This window comes from Gouania willdenowi, chromosome 16 (genome assembly GCF_900634775.1).
Source record: "Gouania willdenowi chromosome 16, fGouWil2.1, whole genome shotgun sequence".
NCBI classification, from domain to species: Eukaryota; Metazoa; Chordata; class Actinopteri; order Blenniiformes; family Gobiesocidae; genus Gouania; species Gouania willdenowi.
The window spans coordinates 26,014,202-26,034,064 of NC_041059.1; the positions used below are offsets into that span (position 1 = coordinate 26,014,202).

A 19,863-nucleotide genomic window follows, 5' to 3' on the forward strand; every position below is an offset into this window, starting at 1 on the left:
ACTCAATTACAGTAACATGAGTAATTGTAATCCATTACTTTCACCTCTGCTTACTGTATATTAATTCCAGTAGAACGTGCACCAGTAGAGGTGCAGGTGTTGAAAACTCTGACTTTTTAACCCAGCACATAGAGCTTCTTGTTGTGAGGCACAAGCCATAACCACTCTATCATAAAATGTTAAAAATGCTCTAAAATGCTGTGGAATTTCCAATTTTCAATTCAATATTCAAACCACCACAGCAGCAGGACAAAGAATTCACTATTTTCCACAAACTAAAGTCAATGCAGTGTTTCCCTGATGTTAGGCTGATCATATTTTGATTTCCAGAGAACACTTGGTACTCAAGGTTTTCTTCAATATGCTTTGTAATACAAATATGTATTACAGTAGGTAAGTAGTGATCTTCTGTAAAGTTTTTTTTTTTTTTTTTTTTTTTTCTCAAATTAAATAAAGAAAAAAAACCAAATTACATTCTCTTCATAACTAAAAAAATAAATAATACATAGAGTGCTGGTCATAGAATTAGAATATCATGAAAAGTTGATTTATTTCAGTAATTCCATTTAAAAAGTGAAACTTGTATAATGTATACATTCATTTCACACAGACTGACATATTTCAAGTATTTATTTTTTTTAATGTTGATGATTATAACTGACAACAAATGAAAACCCAAAATTGAGTATCTCAGACAATTAGAATATTGTGGAGTGGTTCAATATTCAAGGCAAGGCAAATTTAATTGTATAGTGCATTTCATACACAAGACAACTCAATGTGCTTTACATGATAAAACATTCAATTGTTTAAAATCAATAAGAACATTTAAAATCATCAGTAAAATCAATTAAAATCATAAGTAAAATCAATTAAAATCATCAACAAACACATTACATCAACAACATGACCAAAATCTTTCTCTCAATCATACACAGTAGAGAAAAAACTTTAACTTTGATTTAAAAATGTTCACATTAGATACTGACTTCAGCTCTGCAGGGAGTTTGTTCCACTTCTTTGCAGCATAACCATCAATTTATTAGCTTTCAGACACTGTTAGAATTTATTCAATAAATCAATTATTGGCGGAGTTATGACAGTTTAAAGCAGCCTAATGTGATTTCGGTGCTACATTCAGGGTCCGTGGGACACCAGGACATACCTAGAATATTACGCACCGGACAGGACTTTATAAGTGGTAATGAGCTGGTAAAACAAACGTATAGTCACCCCGTGTAAATATTTTATTTTTATAGGTCATAAAATGTTTAAATATCCCACAATAATGCTCACAAATAAAAATAAAAAATAGGCCGTGTAACATGTTCAGTTTTGTACGCGTGTCCGTGAACTGACGTCAGAGCCATGGCAACGAGGAGGATGCGACTTTTAAAGTCACCTGTTAACGTCCAACGTTCACTGTGAGCAGAGAGACGAGAGAGGAGAGCTGTGAACAACTTTGAGCTGAGAAACATTTACAAAACACACAGAAAGTCTTTACGAGACTTGTACCAGACCAGAGGAAGACTTGAGACCAGGACCAGAGGAAGACTTTATACCAGGACCAGAAGAAGACTTTATACCAGGAGGAGAAGAAGACGTTAGAGCAGTAGGTGACCATGGCCCCGCGCATGGCCCAAGGTAAGACATGTTTTTATTATTATCTGATATTCATACTTTAATTATTTAAGCATCAAACGTGTTATGATTTAAAATAGTCATTATTCTAGGTCTGAATCAGGTTTAAGGCGTTTATATTATATTAAAGACCTACAGAAAATGGTGATAGTTTTCATTTTTCATGTGTTTAACGTTTGTTTCTGTGATAATTTGACTCTGATGTGATACTTGTAGTGAGCGTTTGAGCTGCTGAGACTGTTTTACAGAGTTTTATTTACTATTTACTTAAGTCCTGTTCTGAGGTAGTTTTGATGGAAATGTGTATTTTATTTCCTGCATTATTTTCAGTCCATTTGTCACATTTTATAGAAAAAATGGATACTTTGACTTCACTACACTTCCCATGAGCACCTGAATTAGCTGTTATGATTTAGTTTTGGTTTGTTTTTTAGACTTAAAGAATGTTGCTGACTGGGTAAAATGTATTTACCATGGATGCTGTTTGCATTGTTTGTAATTTAATATTTCTTGGTTTATTCTACTCATGTTAGTGATGTTTAATCTGTTACTACATACTTTATTTCCTACATTGATTATTTTCTTGATGTAGAAATATTCTCCTTATTTAAGTTTAAATGGCTTATTTTTTTTCCTCTTATTTAATTATATATTTTTTATTCACAGTTTAAGCATGTACAATCTAAAGTTTAAAAAAGCATTGCAACAATTAATAAAACGTAGCATGTTTTAGATCACACATTACTGCAATACCCCTCTGTTTGGTTGTTGTTCCATATATACATTACTGTGTGTAGGTCTGAGGAAATACAATACATCTAATAATTATATTTCTTACTATTGTGAACCATAGTAAATTGAATTGAAATATCACTCTTTATTAACCATGTTTTTCTTTTTTCTTTTTTTCAGATTTAGTCCATGAGTGGGCCTCACCTGAGGGTTTGGTTCCACCCTGGGTCGAGGCTCCGGCTTTGGCCCTGGACTTGTACGACCCCCTGGGTTCGGACCCAGAGGTGGTCGACCCAGACTGGGTCGACCACCTGGGTTTAGACCCAGTGTGGGTCGACCACCTGGGTTTAGACCCAGAGTGGGCCGACCCCCTGGGTTCGGACCCAGAGTTGGTCGAGCCAGACTGTGCCGACCCCCTGGGTTCGGACCCAGAGTGGGCCGACCCCCTGACTTGGGACCCAGTGTGGACCGAACCCCCTGGTTCGGACCCAGAGTGGGCCCAACTTCCTGTCCTAATAGAGGCAGCTGAGTTTGACATGTTTGCTTGTAATATTTCTGAGTTCTTTGTTTACAGTGACCCTGACAGTGAAGGTGTGGATCTGCACTTGGACGTGGAACGCTGAGGAGTCTCCAGCTCTATCCATAGTTGTATTTGCACCAAGGTTTGTGTATATCATCAACTTTCTGTGTTTTTGACCTCTGTAGTGTCTTGACCGTTATGTAAATAGTTGTTGTAGGTGGTAAGTCATAGCTGGCCTTTGCGTCTTGCGGGACAGTTCATGTCCCAGGCAGCGTCTGGCACCAGGACCTTTTTAGATAGTAAGCATTTTATTTTTAGTTTCTTTATGATGGGCCACAGTCGGCGTGGTTCTCCTGTCACTTTAATAAAACATGCATGTATATTATGTTAAGTTAGGTTGTTAAGAGTTAAAGATAAACTTTTTATTCCCAGCATGTGGGATGAACGAGGGAAGAAAAGATGGAGGACAGGAGGAGACATCAACAGAGGACGGAGATGAAGAAAGACTTCTATCAATGTAAGCAAAGCCTCCCATTTACACAGAAAGACACTGAACACATGTTTATTGTAAAAATGGACGTTACTTTAAAATAATGCCTGTAAAGTGTCAGACAGGAGTGCCAGCATCTACTGATGGAGGTGTAGAAGAAGAACGATGGAGGATGAGAGCACCAGCATCCACAACAGCCCACTGAAGTGTCCCACACTCAGCCTCAGGAGGAGACATCAGAGGACAGAAAGACTTCTATTCACTAAAACAATGTAAGCAAAACCTCCCATTTACACAGAAAGACAATAAACACATGGATTTTTTTTTTTTTAAATCCTCCTGTTAGCATATATATATATATATATATTTATTTATTTGTTTTTTCCTGCAGTCTGTGCCTTCTCCTCACCCTCCACTCTCTTTTCTGTTTCAGGTGTCTTGATGCTGGAGATGGCGGTTCCTGATCGATGGCTCACAGCTCAACTAGTCTAGGACACATGGATGGACTATTCTTCTATCCTATTCTGTTTGTCCCTCTGTTCACTAACCCCAACCAGTTGAAGCGGATGGCTGCCACCTCTGAACCTGGTTCCGCTGGAGATTTCTTCCTATAAAAAGAGGGAGTTTTTTCTTCCCACTGTCGCTAAATGCTTGTTCATGTGGATCTTGTTGGGTTCTTTCTTCTTTTTTACTATCGCTTTTATATTTTGTTCAGCGTTTTGAGATGACTTTGTTGTATTTTGCTCTATATAAATAAAGTTGAATTGAATTGAAGTTGAATGTTTAATATCAAAATGCCAAATATAAAAATAGAGGTTATTTTGTACACGTGTAAAATGTCTTGTGTGATTGCAGAGATCAGATGGTCCCAGATGTTTGTCACCACAGCAGAGAATGAGACAGCAGTAGTCTAGTCTACATGGACTGCTTTGATATAAACTATATTAAATAAAATCATAAAAACTTGAACTTGGTGAAATGCTTTGTGTGCTTAATAAACTAACTTTCCATTAGAACCTGAGCTCATCTTCATCACAGGATGTTTCTTCATCAGTTCTTCTAACAGACTGAGTTAGCTCACACATAGACATTATTTATGTAATATGACATTTAGAATCATTTTTCTGACACAGAAAGATTAGCTTAATCTAAGGTTTTAATAATGAAAACAAAGTGATCTAACATTATTATGCATACATTCCAAATCTGTTTTTTTGCCTAACTTGAAGCAATTATTATTATTTCTAGAACGTCAGAGGTATGTATTCAATAAACATCTCATGAATAAACTTTAAAAAAAAAGGAACTAAATCTTGCACAATTACAACTTGATTTATCTTTCTACAAAGACATCTGCATAAAATAAGAGTCAAAATGAAATAAAATAAAACCAATGAATACAAGTTTAAAGAATAAAAATGTATCAGGCTCTAAGTATAGCTACAATTATGAACTGTAAAACAGTGTCATACCAAATGTGCCATGTGGGTAACAACATAAAACAACAATAGGTAGAAACTTTAACTTGCACTGAAGAAAGTGGCTGGTCGTAACAGTTGGGTGTAGAAATGTAATGAATAGCTTTACTTCTTTGAAAATGTACTTATAAACAGATTTAGAAACATAATCACAAAAGTATAAATACCCATAAAAGCAACTCAATTACAGTAACATGAGTAATTGTAATCCATTACTTTCACCTCTGCTTACTGTATATTAATTCCAGTAGAACGTGCACCAGTAGAGGTGCAGGTGTTGAAAACTCTGACTTTTTAACCCAGCACATAGAGCTTCTTGTTGTGAGGCACAAGCCATAACCACTCTATCATAAAATGTTAAAAATGCTCTAAAATGCTGTGGAATTTCCAATTTTCAATTCAATATTCAAACACCACAGCAGCAGGACAAAGAATTCACTATTTTCCACAAACTAAAGTCAATGCAGTGTTTCCCTGATGTTAGGCTGATCATATTTTGATTTCCAGAGAACACTTGGTACTCAAGGTTTTCTTCAATATGCTTTGTAATACAAATATGTATTACAGTAGGTAAGTAGTGATCTTCTGTAAAGTTTTTTTTTTTTTTTTTTTTTTTCTCAAATTAAATAAAGAAAAAAAACCAAATTACATTCTCTTCATAACTAAAAAAATAAATAAATACATAGAGTTGCTGGTCATAGAATTAGAATATCATGAAAAAGTTGATTTATTTCAGTAATTCCATTTAAAAAGTGAAACTTGTATAATGTATACATTCATTTCACACAGACTGACATATTTCAAGTATTTATTTTTTTTAATGTTGATGATTATAACTGACAACAAATGAAAACCCAAAATTCAGTATCTCAGACTATTAGAATATTGTGGAGTGGTTCAATATTCAAGGCAAGGCAAATTTAATTGTATAGTGCATTTCATACACAAGACAACTCAATGTGCTTTACATGATAAAACATTCAATTGTTTAAAATCAATAAGAACATTTAAAATCATCAGTAAAATCAATTAAAATCATAAGTAAAATCAATTAAAATCATCAACAAACACATTACATCAACAACATGACCAAAATCTTTCTCTCAATCATACACAGTAGAGAAAAAACTTTAACTTTGATTTAAAAATGTTCACATTAGATACTGACTTCAGCTCTGCAGGGAGTTTGTTCCACTTCTTTGCAGCATAACAACTAAAAGCAGCATCACCATGTTTACTGTGAGCTCTGGGCTCCACTATCTGACCTGTGTCCATAGATCTGAGAGACCTGCTGGGTTCATACCTGACTAACATGTCACTGATGTATTCTGGACCAAACCCATTCACAGATTTATACACCAGCAGCAGAACTTTAAAGTCTATTCTGAGGCTGACTGGGAGCCAGTGGAAAGACTTTAAAACTGGAGTAGTAATGTGTTCTGACCTCTTTGTTCTGGTTAAGACCTGAGCTGAAGACACCTGGTGCCCCACTCTAATCAGCTAATGAACTAAAAACACCTGCAAAGGCCTTTAAATGGTCTCCAGTCTAGTTCTGTAAGCTACACCAGAGCCGTATAGAGAGAGAGTTGTGACAACTCCGTTCACGCCAATGGTTCGGTTTTTCCAGCAATGGAGGCTCATGGAGCCTCACAATAGTTCCTGGAAGTGATCAGTTTATTATTGTAGCCAATGGAGATAGAGCTGATTAGACGGTTTGTGATGCACTTTTGAACAGGAAGATGTTATATTATCAGCATTTCTAAACACATTAATGTGTGCATTAAAGCAGTGATTCTCAACTGGTGGGTCGGGACCCAAAAGTGGGTCACAGACCTGTACTGGTTGGGTCACAGACAGCTGGTCAAAAATAAATTCATACTTAATATCTCACATGTTGGACTTGTCTTTTATTTTGAAATAAACTTTACTTTTGACAGGCATGCTGTGAAATGCATGTTACACAGGAAAATACAGAGATTTATGTTTTAAAAAAGATTATATACGTGTGTTTTCAACAGCCTAGTTGAGAAAAAATTAATTTTTGGTTGAATTCTAAAAAAAACTGGGTCACAATTTAATGAGCGTGGTAATATGTGGGTCCCAGCGTGAGACCAGTTGAGAATCCCTGCATTAAAGCATGTTAGTGGATTATCTCCTGCTAAACTACTACATTTTTATTTTTTTTGTATTTTCATTTTTTATTACTATTATTATCACTTTTTTAAATTGTGAGATACACTGCTGTTGTTTTCATGTTAAAAAAAAAAAATCAAGAGATTAGAAAATTAAGAGATCATTAGCAGATACACAGCGTTTACTTAGCACAGTTTTATACCCACATAGGCTACATATCTTTTTATCAAATAAGCTTAATAAGCTAAGTGTTTAAATATGATCGCTGACAGATTTTTTATTATAATACTTTTTTTTCTTTTAATTTGCTCTTGCTGACTCTGCATAACTATTTTTCTCCTCTCTGGTTCGGTTGGGAAGCCAAACATTTTCACTCCTTTTTGGGAACAAGTGGAGCATCATCATACAGCACAGCAAACTGTATGAGTTATTAATGTTTCTGACTTTGTCAGGCATTTATTTAATGTATTTATCTTGGTACATAAGCGCATAGTAAAAAATCAAATGTCTATTTTTATATATGTATGAACACAATAAATATGTTTTCAATGTGTCCTGTCTGGATGTGGTGTTTTTTTAATGACCCCTTTTAAAGAAAACTCAAAGCAATACATCCTGTATACAAAACATATTAACACATTTTTTAACCAAATTAATGTTGGCCTTAACTCCGTCAAAAAAAGCAGGTAAGCTGTTTACACTATTATTAATACAAATTTATGTTAGGAAAATAAAAATTGTGGAACTACCTAAACATATTGTATATACACATACATATGACTACGTACTGTATAATGATCGTCAATCAATGCAGTTATTGATGACAAATTACCAAAAATCCAAGTTATGTCACGAGGAATCAATGGATTTGAATGGCCCGCCACTAACTTCCGGGAACAAATTCAGTCTTACATGAATCACGTGACAGTGAAGCATTTTGGACTTTGTTGTCGCAACTCTCTCTCTATACGACTCTGGGCTACACAATCATGGAGAAGACTGCTGACCTGACAGTTTGTCCAAAAGACCACCATTGACACCTTGTTCAAGGAGGGCAAGACACAAAAGGTCATGGCTAAAGAGGCTGTCTGTTCACAGAGCTCTGTGTCCAAGCACATTAATAGAGAGGCGAAGGGAAGGAAAAGATGTGGTAGAAAAAAGTGTACCAACAATAGAGATAACCAGGCCCTGGAGAGGATTGTGAAACAAAACCCATCACAAATGTGGGGGAGATTCACTAAGAGTGGACTGCAGCTGGAGTCAGTGCTTCAAGAACCACCACACACAGACGTATGCAAGACATGAGTTTCAGCTGTTACATTCCATGTGTCAAACCACTCTTGAACAAGAGACAGCGTCAGAAGCGTCTCACCTGGGCTAAAGACAAAAAGGACTGGACTGCATTTTGCATGTCCTTTGGAAATCAAGGTCCCAGAGTCTGGAAGAAAGAGAGGAGAGGCACAGAATCCATGTTGCTGGAGGTCGAGTGTAAGGTTTCCACAGTCAGTGATGGTTTGGGGTGACATGTCATGTGCTGGTGTTGTTCCACTGTGTTTCCTTAGGTCCAAGGTCAACACAGCTGTTTACCAGGAAGTTTTAGAGCACTTTATGCTTCCTGCTGCTGACCAACTTTATGGAGATGCACATTTCATTTTCCAACTGGACTTGGCACCTGCACACAGTGCCAAAGCTACCAGTACCTGGTTTAAGGACCATGGTATTCCTGTTTTTGATTGGTCAGCAAACTCACCTGAACTTTACCCAATAGAAAATCTATGGGGGATTGTGAAGAGGAAGATGTGAGACGTCAGACCAACAATGCAGAAGAGCTGAAGGCCACTATCAGAGCAACCTGGGCTTTCATAACACCTGAACAGTGCCACAGACTGATTGACTCCATGCCACGCCTCTTTGCTGCAGTAATTCAGGCAAAAGGAGCCCAAACTAAGTATTGAGTGTTGTACAAGCTCATACTTTTCAGTATCTGTCTTAAGTAATATTCTAATTTTCTGAGATACTGAATTTGGGATTTTTATTAGTTGTCAATTATAATCATCAAAATTAAAAGAAATAAACATTTGAAATATATTAGTCTGTATGTAATGAATGGATATAATATACAAGTTCCACTTTTTAAATGGAATTACTGTAATAAATACACTTTTTCATGAATTTCTCATTTTATGACCAGCACCTGTAGATCTGAACTCAGAGGTGGATCAAGTTAACCACTTTAACTATGCCTAAAATCTTTGTCCTTGAATATAAATTTAAAAAAAAACCCTAAAAACTGATAGTTTGTGTCTCTGTCGACCAATGTTGGCTTTCTGAACTTTATTCTGTTCTTTGCCTGTGGAGACACAGAGGTGATGGAAACTATTCAGTCATTTCATAGTTTTCTAATGAAGTGAATGTGTTCCAGTCTTGTGGATGGACTTGTCCATTGTCCATGTACTTGAAGAAAACATGTCATTTCATAAAACAAAAGGTCCTTGGAGTTTACAAGCTCTTAGATCAGTGATCCCCAGCCACCGGCCTGTGCAACAAATAAATAATAATGGTTAACACTTTACTTGAAGTTTTAAACATAACGCTGACATTTTATGCTGTAATTATTATAACATGAGACCTGTCATTATGAATGAGGTGTTATGAAGGCTGTCATTAGGTTTTGTTTGTTACCCATAACTCTACTAAACCACATTAGATCCTCCACTTAACCCAAAAAATGACAACATAGCTCCAAAGATGTCATCATTTAGCAAATTGTCATAATTTAGCAAACATACTTAATAACAGCCTTCATGACACTTTATTTATGTTAATGACAGATAATGACAGCGTAAAAAGATTTGTATTTTATTTCCGTGGTTGGTTTTGAAAAATTCCTACTTACGCTTTAACGCTTATCACTCTGATGTAGCATGCCTCAATAGCCTTAATGCACTTAGCCATATGTAGCAGGTCCCGGTCTGGTCACCGCTAGCAGATGTATAGATAATCCTCCCGAGAGGAGCGCTGTAAGTGTAGGAAAGACACAGCAAAGCCGGACACATGTGACTCTTTCTCCATTCAGTTGGATTATATTTATTTACATATTCGAATTAACCCTTTTCTGCATTTATGAATTATTCTGTTTACTGAAGCACTGTTATAACCACAGATGTTATCATTTACACAAAATGTCCTTTTTATATATTTTCACAAAAATACGAAATTCAGTATAAAACCAAAAATAAACATTTCTTCACAAAAATATGAAATTCAGTATGAAACCAAAATAAACATATTTCTTCACAAAAATATGAAATTCAGTATGAAACCAAAATAAACATATTTCTTCACAATCATGTCATCTAACTTTGTATCACCAATCATGTATATATTATTGTTTAAACACCTTGTTTTTAACCTCTTAATTAAGAGTGTACATTTTGTAGTATCTATTTATCTATATATTTTAAGTATCTACTTAATGTCACAGAATAACCTTACATGCAGTTATAGATTTACACAGACACCATTAACTAACAAACTTATTAACAATCAAACATGACTAACTCCTAACTCATGAACTCTAACCCCACCAACAGTCTCAGTTTGCGTACAGGCCCTAAACCAAGCTTCACATGTAGCACATTTGTATCCCTACAATAGCATTAGCTTTAACAACCCAACAATGTATTGGACTCACACATCACATTTCACACACAAAGATAGAACCACAAACACATTATTGCCCCACAAAACAACCCACAAATGACCAGGAGCCAATACAGATAGGTTTATCAAGTACACAATTACTACGGTGTCGACCGCCATTTTGCTTACTCTCCTCGTCACGTCGCGTGAAACTTACATTTCTACACACATTCACACATTTTAGCTAACAGGCAACTTATCACTGGAGCTCCTCATTATGTTATACACACCTGTACTCACATAAAAGGTGAAAAACTAACCTGTAAGTGTAGGAAAGACACAGCAAAGCCGGACACATGTGACTCTTTCTCCATTCAGTTGGATTATGAGGCACGTCCGGTGCGCACCACTTAGAGACCCAGTGACGTTTCAGGCTAGTGTCGCCATCTAGTGTCCGTTTCACAGCATGACATGGTAAAGTAAAATGAAACCTTGCAACTATAATAAACTTAAATTGACTTTGCATGGGCAGGAAACCAAAATAAAAACATTTCAACAAAACAGTCATTTTGTGAGTATCACATCCACCCCGACAAACAAAAATGGCTCCTGACATTTGTTACAACCAAAAGAAAAACACCTAATATTCACTCTAATAAACTTGAGGAATGACGGGCACACAGTATGCGTAATCCATGTACATTTGTGGTATGAAACAAGTAGGTAGAATGTACTGTCTGGTTGAATGTGGCATGAAAGGTAAGGACACTGAGGTAATCTGAGAGGAGATGGAATCTACATGAGTTTGCATTGAAGGTTGGCCATGTGACTCATACGTGAACACTGGTCTTGGCCTCCTCTCTCTGGCTGACCTCCTAATCTCTCTGTGTGCATCGTCTCTCGGTACAGTCATTACAGAGGGGGTATTTGTCCCGTCCACCTGTAGTTGATCAGCATGGTCAATCTGTTCATCTTCTTCAGGCTGAGGTGAATGTACGATTGCACTTTGTTCAGTCGTCTGTGATCCATCACTCGCTAATTCCATTTCACTTCCGTTTGAGCTTTGTTTTTCTTCTCCTTCAGGTAAGACAATCTCATCCGTGTGCGTACCAATGGGTCTGCTTTCTCTCAACGGTACCGTATTTGAACGACTCTCGTCGGTCATGACTGGTCCCTTCAGATTTTGGGAGGGAACCTTTGGAGGTAATTGCTTTGGCACTGTCATATGCTCCCAACCCGAGGCTGTTGGTCTGCCTTGTCCAACCTGATCACTTCCCATCTTGACTGCAGGTGTTCTCAACCAATAACCTCCCGTAGACTCAGTCTCATCATCAGTGTCTGTGGTCTCAGCATCGTCGGCAGGGCTCACTTTCTGTTGAGGTAGTTTTTGTCTCTGGGAGCGTTTCAAGATAGTGTCAGTTGGCTGTGCTGGGTTTTCAACAGGCAAGTCATTGGATAGCAGTAGCAAGTTTCTGTGCATGGTCCTGTTCCTCACATATGGGTCACCTTCAGGGTGAATGACATACACAGGGTTGTCAGAAATTTGCTCTTTCACCACATATATTTTCTTCTCCCAGTATTAGCGTAGTTTACCTGGTCCGCCTCGCTCACCCATGTTCCGAACGAGTACTCGGTCACCGGGTTTTAGGACCACTCCTTTTGCCTTTTGATCATAATAGGACTTGTTCTTTGCACTTGATGACAAGCTGTTTTTGTTTGCAATCTTGTACGCTTCTGTCATCCTTTTTGACCATTTCTCCGCATATCCTTTGTGTGTCACTGATTCAGTGTTTTCCAATAGACCAAACAAAAGATCTACGGGAAGACGGGGATGTTGACCATACAGCAGATAATGAGGTGAGTAACCTGTGGACTCGTGGCGAGTGCAGTTATAGGCATGGATCATTTGCGGCAAATGTTCCTTCCATCTCTCTTTCTCCTTGTCTGTCAGTGTGCGCAACATTTGTAACAGCGTGCGGTTGAATCGCTCAGCAGGGTTACATTGTGGGTGGTACGGAGAAGTTCTCGAGTGTCCTACCCCTGATAATTGTCCGAGGGTGCGGAAAAGGTTATTTTCAAACTCGCGTCCTTGATCGTGGTGAAGACGATTTGGATAACCAAGACGAGGTATGTAGTCATTGTAAATGCGTTCAGCTGCAGTTTGACCAGATTTGTTTTTGGTCGGGTAAGCTTGAGCAAACCTGGTGAAATGATTGATCACTACCAGAATGTACTCGAAGCCTCCGTTGCTCTTCTCCAGGTGCAAGTAGTCTATGCAAACCAAATCAAGCGGGGAAGCCGAGGTTAGGCCACCCATCGGTGCACGAACATGTGTGGAGGGTTTCTTTTGTTTTATGCAACTGCATCTTCTCGTGATATAATGCTCTATACATCGCTTCATATGTGGCCAATAGAAGCGTTCTCTGGCAAGGTGAAGCACACGCTCTGTGCCAACGTGTCCCATGTGATCGTGGAGGTGTTTAAGGGCAACTGACCGATACTTGACAGGTAGCACTAACTGTTTTCTCTCTGGTGTTCTGCGGTACAGGACTCCATTCTCCAAGTAGAGTTGACACCACTCATGAAGAAGCTTGCGGGAGAGCCCACCCACTGAGTTTCTGACCTCACTAGTAAGAACACTGTTTGTCTCTTTCAGTTTTATTACTTCCCCTATTTCAGGGTCCTCTCGTTGGGCTTTTGCCAGCTCATCTTGGCTTATTTCAGGCAAAAGTGAATGAGGCTGTGGAATTATATCAACAGAGGAGGCACAGAGTGCAGCTATCCATGCAACATCTTTCTTCTGAGCTGCTCTACCACCTTCCCACGTCGCATGCAGCACTTCATCAGACAGTTCCTCAGTGCACGTTGCTACATAGGTGTCAAAATCAAGCGGGATGCGTGAGAGGGTATCAGCGTCAATATTGTTTTTCCCAGGTCTGTACTTAATATTGAAACGAAACTCTGACAATTCCCCAACCCAACGGTGCCCAACTGCATTGAGTTTTGCCGTACTCATGACATATGTGAGTGGGTTATTATCAGTGTAGATGGTAAAATGTGGGGCGTAGAAAAGATAGTCTCTGAATTTCTCGCACACTGCCCACTTCAAAGCCAGGAACTCGAGCTTTCCACTGTGAAGTCTGTAATTTCGTTCTGCAGGTGTCAGAGTTCGTGACCCATACCCAATCACTCGCATTTTCCCACCCTGTTGCTGATAGAGGATTGCGCCAAGCCCTTTCTCCGATGCATCAGTGTGTAGGACGAATGGCTCTTCGAAGTTGGGGTATGCTAGGACTGGAGGATTGGTCAGCATGGTGACTAGTCTTTCCAAGGTGCTTTGATGATTAGCATTCCACTCAATGGGTGTTTTGGAAGGGAGTTGAGGACCTCTAGACTTGCAGTTACGTGGAAGTAGTTGGGGCATGGAGGACTTGACTTGGAGCAGCTCATACAATGGTTTTGCTATTTTTGCAAAATCTTGTATGTATGAACGGTAGTAACTTAGGAAGCCAAGGACCTGGCGGAGGTCACCAACTGTTTGGGGTGTTTTGGTTTTTAAAGCCATCACCGCGTCAAGGTCTTTGGGGTCAACTCGAACTCCCTCAGCTGACACCAAACGTCCAACATAGCGAACTTCCTTTTGGAACATCTCACACTTCTCTGCTCTTAACTTCACCCCATGGTGCTGTAGTGCTTGGAGAACCTTGCGGGTCACCTCAACATGGTCACTGAAAGATCTGGAGTAGCACAGTAGGTCATCCAGGTACGGAATGCAACACTCATCTCTAAGGGGGCCTAGCATTTCCTCCATGCTCCTCTGGAATGCTGCAGGTGCATTTGAAAGTCCAAATGGGATTCTTGTCCATTCATAAAGCCCCCAGGGGGTAATGAAGGCAGTGAGATGGCGTGAATCTTCTGCTACAAACCCTTGGTGATAAGCTTTACCTTGGTCGAGTATGCTGAACATTGAATATCCACCGAGCGTGTCTGTCAAATCCTGTATCCTTGGCAGTGGATGTCGGTCCGGTACAGTTTTTTGGTTTAAGAGGCGGTAGTCTATACAGAGGCGCAAAGTGCCATCTTTCTTCCGTACACACACTACTGGGGCAGAATAGGAAGACTTCGATTTTACTATCCATCCCTTTACAAGAAGATCTTGGATGTATTCTTTTACCTCTTTGAACAGTGGTTTAGGGATGGATGTGTACGCTCTCTGTACAGGAATATTGTCTTTGAGGTTGATGACCATTTGCAGATTTGGAATACAGCCAATGTCATTTCCGTCCCTCGCAAAGGCGTTTGACTCCTCGTGCAGCATCTTTTTTGCAGCCTCCTGCTGTTCCTCCTCCAGGTGGTCAAGCTTCACCGGTGGGTGCCACAGGGATGAGTCTGAGCTGCTGATTCGAGTCGTGGTGACTTCCCTTACAATCGCAGCAGGCTGTGATTTGTCCAAGGTATCTGCCTCCACCACATTTTCAATATGCTGCAGGATTCCTAGAGTGGTTTTGCCTGATATTGTGATGTCATGGTTAGTATTGTTACATACTGGAATGGTGACATAGGGCTTTGTTGGATTCTGGATCTCTAACAAACCTGGACCTGTATTCCATTGTTCAGCTGACAGGGTGTCCTCATCTGTTTCAAAAAACACCAGCCGAGTGGAGGCATCCATATTTGATGGAACCCGACATTTCACCCATGACACTTGCCTAGCTGGGAGTACAATGTTTTTGGCCCCTGTTCTTAATCGTCCCTGCTGCATGACTGATTTTGCTGTCTGAACAAAGCTGACAAGAGTTTTAGCTGTTTCGTTGGGGACAGATATGGCATTACTGAGAAGGTTAGTAAGTACCGGCATTAGCCTCTCTGGTTGGCCACTGATTAACACTTCCAAAACATTAAAGCCAATCAGTGGTTTATCTGTGGGATAGCTGCTGATCAGAAATGGAACACTAATTGACATATTAGGATCCAAATTCCCTGGCAAGTTCACTGTAATAGCTACCCACCCATCATATGGAATGAGGCCACCATTTGCTGCAATGACCTTCAGTTCCTCCTCACCTAAGATCTCAGAAACTGGGTGAATACTGAGGTCAGGTAGATATTCGTCTTTCCAGGCACGGCTGATTATACTAACTTGTGACCCCGAATCGAGCAATGAGGCAACTGCTAATCCATTTAAATAACTCTGAACTAGGGCCTTTTTCCCAATCAGACCAGCAACCACTCTAGCTTTAGCTACACGAGGTAGTTGGAAGGGAGGTTGAGCTACTTGCATGTTGTGACTTCTGGTGTTTATTATTACTGGTTGGGGGGTGCATATTGGAGATGAGAATGGTGTTTTGTCAATTTTGACCTCACCCAATGGCTGGGACTTATTTACAGACTCGGCCACTAGATGTCCCCCTCCAATGACCGGTTGAAGTTTCCCTGTCTCTTTGATCGTTCTAAACAGCCTGCAGCACGGTGTCCTTCCTCCCCACATATGAAACAGTGTTTACAGTCTTGTCTGTCTTGTTCCACGCAGCTTGGACACCCATAGCGTTTCCCACGTTTTGATTGTGTCCTATTTTGACTGTACTGGCGGCCATTGTAAGCTTGTTGCTGGTGGGTTTGCATTGTCATAACCAGCTTGGTGAGTGCCTCTACTTTGGTAGTGAGGTCCCTCAGCGGATCTTGTTTTATTTGGGTTGGCTTTAACTCTTCACTCGCCGACTTTGTGTTAGGTCTTCTGACCCCTTCAGGCTCAAGCTGCGCGCTGTGTGCATTTGTTACATTCTGTCGGCGGGATGAACCAAGTCTTTTCATTCGCTCATTTTCTTCACTGGTGGTTTTCATCACCTGTCGAAGGATCATCTCATCAGTGACCCCACTGCTGGATAATAAATGTTTCAGTTCTCTACGTAAATCAGTGTGTTTGTGTCCAAAGCCTTGGTACACTGTATGCAGGAAGACATCTTGTACTGTAGCTGCTGAGTATTTAATGTCCGTATCAGTCAGTTTTGATGTGAATAGGATGCGTTGTTTTAAACCTATCACACGATACAGAAATTGCTGTGGCGTCTCATTATCGTCTTGTCTTGTACACATCAACTCTTGGAATAGTTCTGTACTATTTTTTTCTCTTAGGTGAGTTTGGAGAAACCCCCTGAGTTCAGTAACTGTAATGTCATCTTTGTTTATCAGCATCTCTTTGAATATGCCTGGCTTGATGATTTTGAGCACGCCACGAACAATTTCTGATTCAGAAAATCCTTCTTTAATCCCATCATCAATTTGTTTGCAAACATTGCTGTAGCTGATGTCAGAAGATTGATCACCAACTTGACCACCTTGCACTTTGAATTCTCGCCTCGGAAGGTAACTGAGGTCCCTAAAGGATACCATACCCTCACGAGCTGACTGGGGGACAGGCTCACCCAGCATATTTCTGCACGGCTGACTAGGTGGGACAGACGGTGATGTAGCATTTATTGGTAGAGACTGTATGAGTTTCTTGCTCAGCTCTTCGTAGTTAGAGAGTGCTTTCAGCAGCTCAGCATTCGCTGTGTCAGATGTGTTTAACACTGTAGCCCTAGCTGAGCCAAAACCTTGTGCAGCAATATCACTAGGTGATGCATTACTGGCTGAAATAGGTGTGAGCTGACTCTGAACCTGCGTATAAGTAGTGATTTCAGGTGGTGTTTGGCTAACGACTGAACCATCAGACAAGCTAATAAAGTCAACCAACTTTTCACCATCATGTGCAGTATTTAATCCATAATCACCTTTTACTTTTTCCTGTGACGTACCATCATGAGATTTCACTAAATCATCAATAGCATCTTTTAACATCAGCAACTGGACCATTCCTTCGTCCTCTCTGTCGAGTAACTCTTTACTATACATGAATGAGTTGAGGTAGTCATAGTATACCTCCTGATCCCCCTCCGAAAACTCTGACTGGTCCACGTCCAATGCTGGGTCCACCGCTTTGGCTAACCGAAGAAGCTCTTCAGCTGAGAAGGTTAGTAGGCTCTTCCTGATGTCCCACACCAGGCTCTTCCTCCCACCATTCGACATGATGGCTCCTCTTCTCCCTCACGGCTGGCAACACAGTTTAACGATGGTGCAGTCGGATACGGATGGCAGATTTCCAATTGGATAGGACGGTTGGTTGGTGGCTGGATGATGCGGCCTTTCCTCCTAGTTGCTGATCTGTGTTGTCATCAACGTCATTCGGCTTCCGATCCAGTAGGTGGCGCCGAACTATCCCGGACGAGCCCCCAAGAATCTGTAGCAGGTCCCGGACTGGTCACCGCTAGCAGATGTATAGATAATCCTCCCGAGAGGAGCGCTGTAAGTGTAGGAAAGACACAGCAAAGCCGGACACATGTGACTCTTTCTCCATTCAGTTGGATTATATTTATTTACATATTCGAATTAACCCTTTTCTGCATTTATGAATTATTCTGTTTACTGAAGCACTGTTATAACCACAGATGTTATCATTTACACAAAATGTCCTTTTTATATATTTTCACAAAAATACGAAATTCAGTATAAAACCAAAAATAAACATTTCTTCACAAAAATATGAAATTCAGTATGAAACCAAAATAAACATATTTCTTCACAAAAATATGAAATTCAGTATGAAACCAAAATAAACATATTTCTTCACAATCATGTCATCTAACTTTGTATCACCAATCATGTATATATTATTGTTTAAACACCTTGTTTTTAACCTCTTAATTAAGAGTGTACATTTTGTAGTATCTATTTATCTATATATTTTAAGTATCTACTTAATGTCACAGAATAACCTTACATGCAGTTATAGATTTACACAGACACCATTAACTAACAAACTTATTAACAATCAAACATGACTAACTCCTAACTCATGAACTCTAACCCCACCAACAGTCTCAGTTTGCGTACAGGCCCTAAACCAAGCTTCACATGTAGCACATTTGTATCCCTACAATAGCATTAGCTTTAACAACCCAACAATGTATTGGACTCACACATCACATTTCACACACAAAGATAGAACCACAAACACATTATTGCCCCACAAAACAACCCACAAATGACCAGGAGCCAATACAGATAGGTTTATCAAGTACACAATTACTACGGTGTCGACCGCCATTTTGCTTACTCTCCTCGTCACGTCGCGTGAAACTTACATTTCTACACACATTCACACATTTTAGCTAACAGGCAACTTATCACTGGAGCTCCCCATTATGTTATACACACCTGTACTCACATAAAAGGTGAAAAACTAACCTGTAAGTGTAGGAAAGACACAGCAAAGCCGGACACATGTGACTCTTTCTCCATTCAGTTGGATTATGAGGCACGTCCGGTGCGCACCACTTAGAGACCCAGTGACGTTTCAGGCTAGTGTCGCCATCTAGTGTCCGTTTCACAGCATGACATGGTAAAGTAAAATGAAACCTTGCAACTATAATAAACTTAAATTGACTTTGCATGGGCAGGAAACCAAAATAAAAACATTTCAACAAAACAGTCATTTTGTGAGTATCACACATACACACACACACACACACACACACACACACACACACACACACACACACACACACACACACACACACACACACACACACACACACACACACACACATTTTAAACTAACAAACTTTATACACTGTTCTAAAACTCTGACCACACACTACAAGCATACTTTACAGTACACATTAATAATGTACACAAAGTAAAAATGAGCTGCTGAAAGACATTTATTCATCCAGACATTGAACTCATCTTACATTAACTTCCTATAAATCACCTGCTTCAATTTCTCCACACTTGTCACCAGACTGGCTTAACTGATTACTCAACATAAGCACAATATGCACAACTATAACATCACATTTCACTCTCACCTTAAAACAATCGACTCTTCACCACCCCTTCCATGTTGCTACCCTGACTCCCTCTTCCCTGTTCCCTTCCCCCTCAGATAGGTGTAACACTGCCCTCTCTTTTTATATTCTCCCTTTAATAAAGTGTTTCTTACCCTTCCTTAGGGAGGGCTGGTGATGGTCACAATTATGCAATAAAATAATATCATTTATTTAATTGCAATAACAAAATATGCATTGTTGTCAATAAGAGATTGCACTACATGGCTCCTTTATTCTCAAATCCCTCAGTAAACAATGAACATCAATGAGAATTTATTGTACAACAGGGTCTTTTTGCTG

General features: G+C 39.5%; 1 long non-coding RNA gene across 1 annotated transcript; it reads left to right on the forward strand.

The window, feature by feature from the left end:
* Window positions 1-1,416: 1,416 nt before the first annotated feature.
* On the forward strand, window positions 1,417-3,878 carry LOC114477511 (uncharacterized). The gene is made up of 5 exons (XR_003675718.1): window positions 1,417-1,644; window positions 2,554-3,035; window positions 3,326-3,410; window positions 3,499-3,655; window positions 3,817-3,878. It is a non-coding gene; the product is annotated as an uncharacterized LOC114477511 (long non-coding RNA).
* Window positions 3,879-19,863: the final 15,985 nt, after the last annotated feature.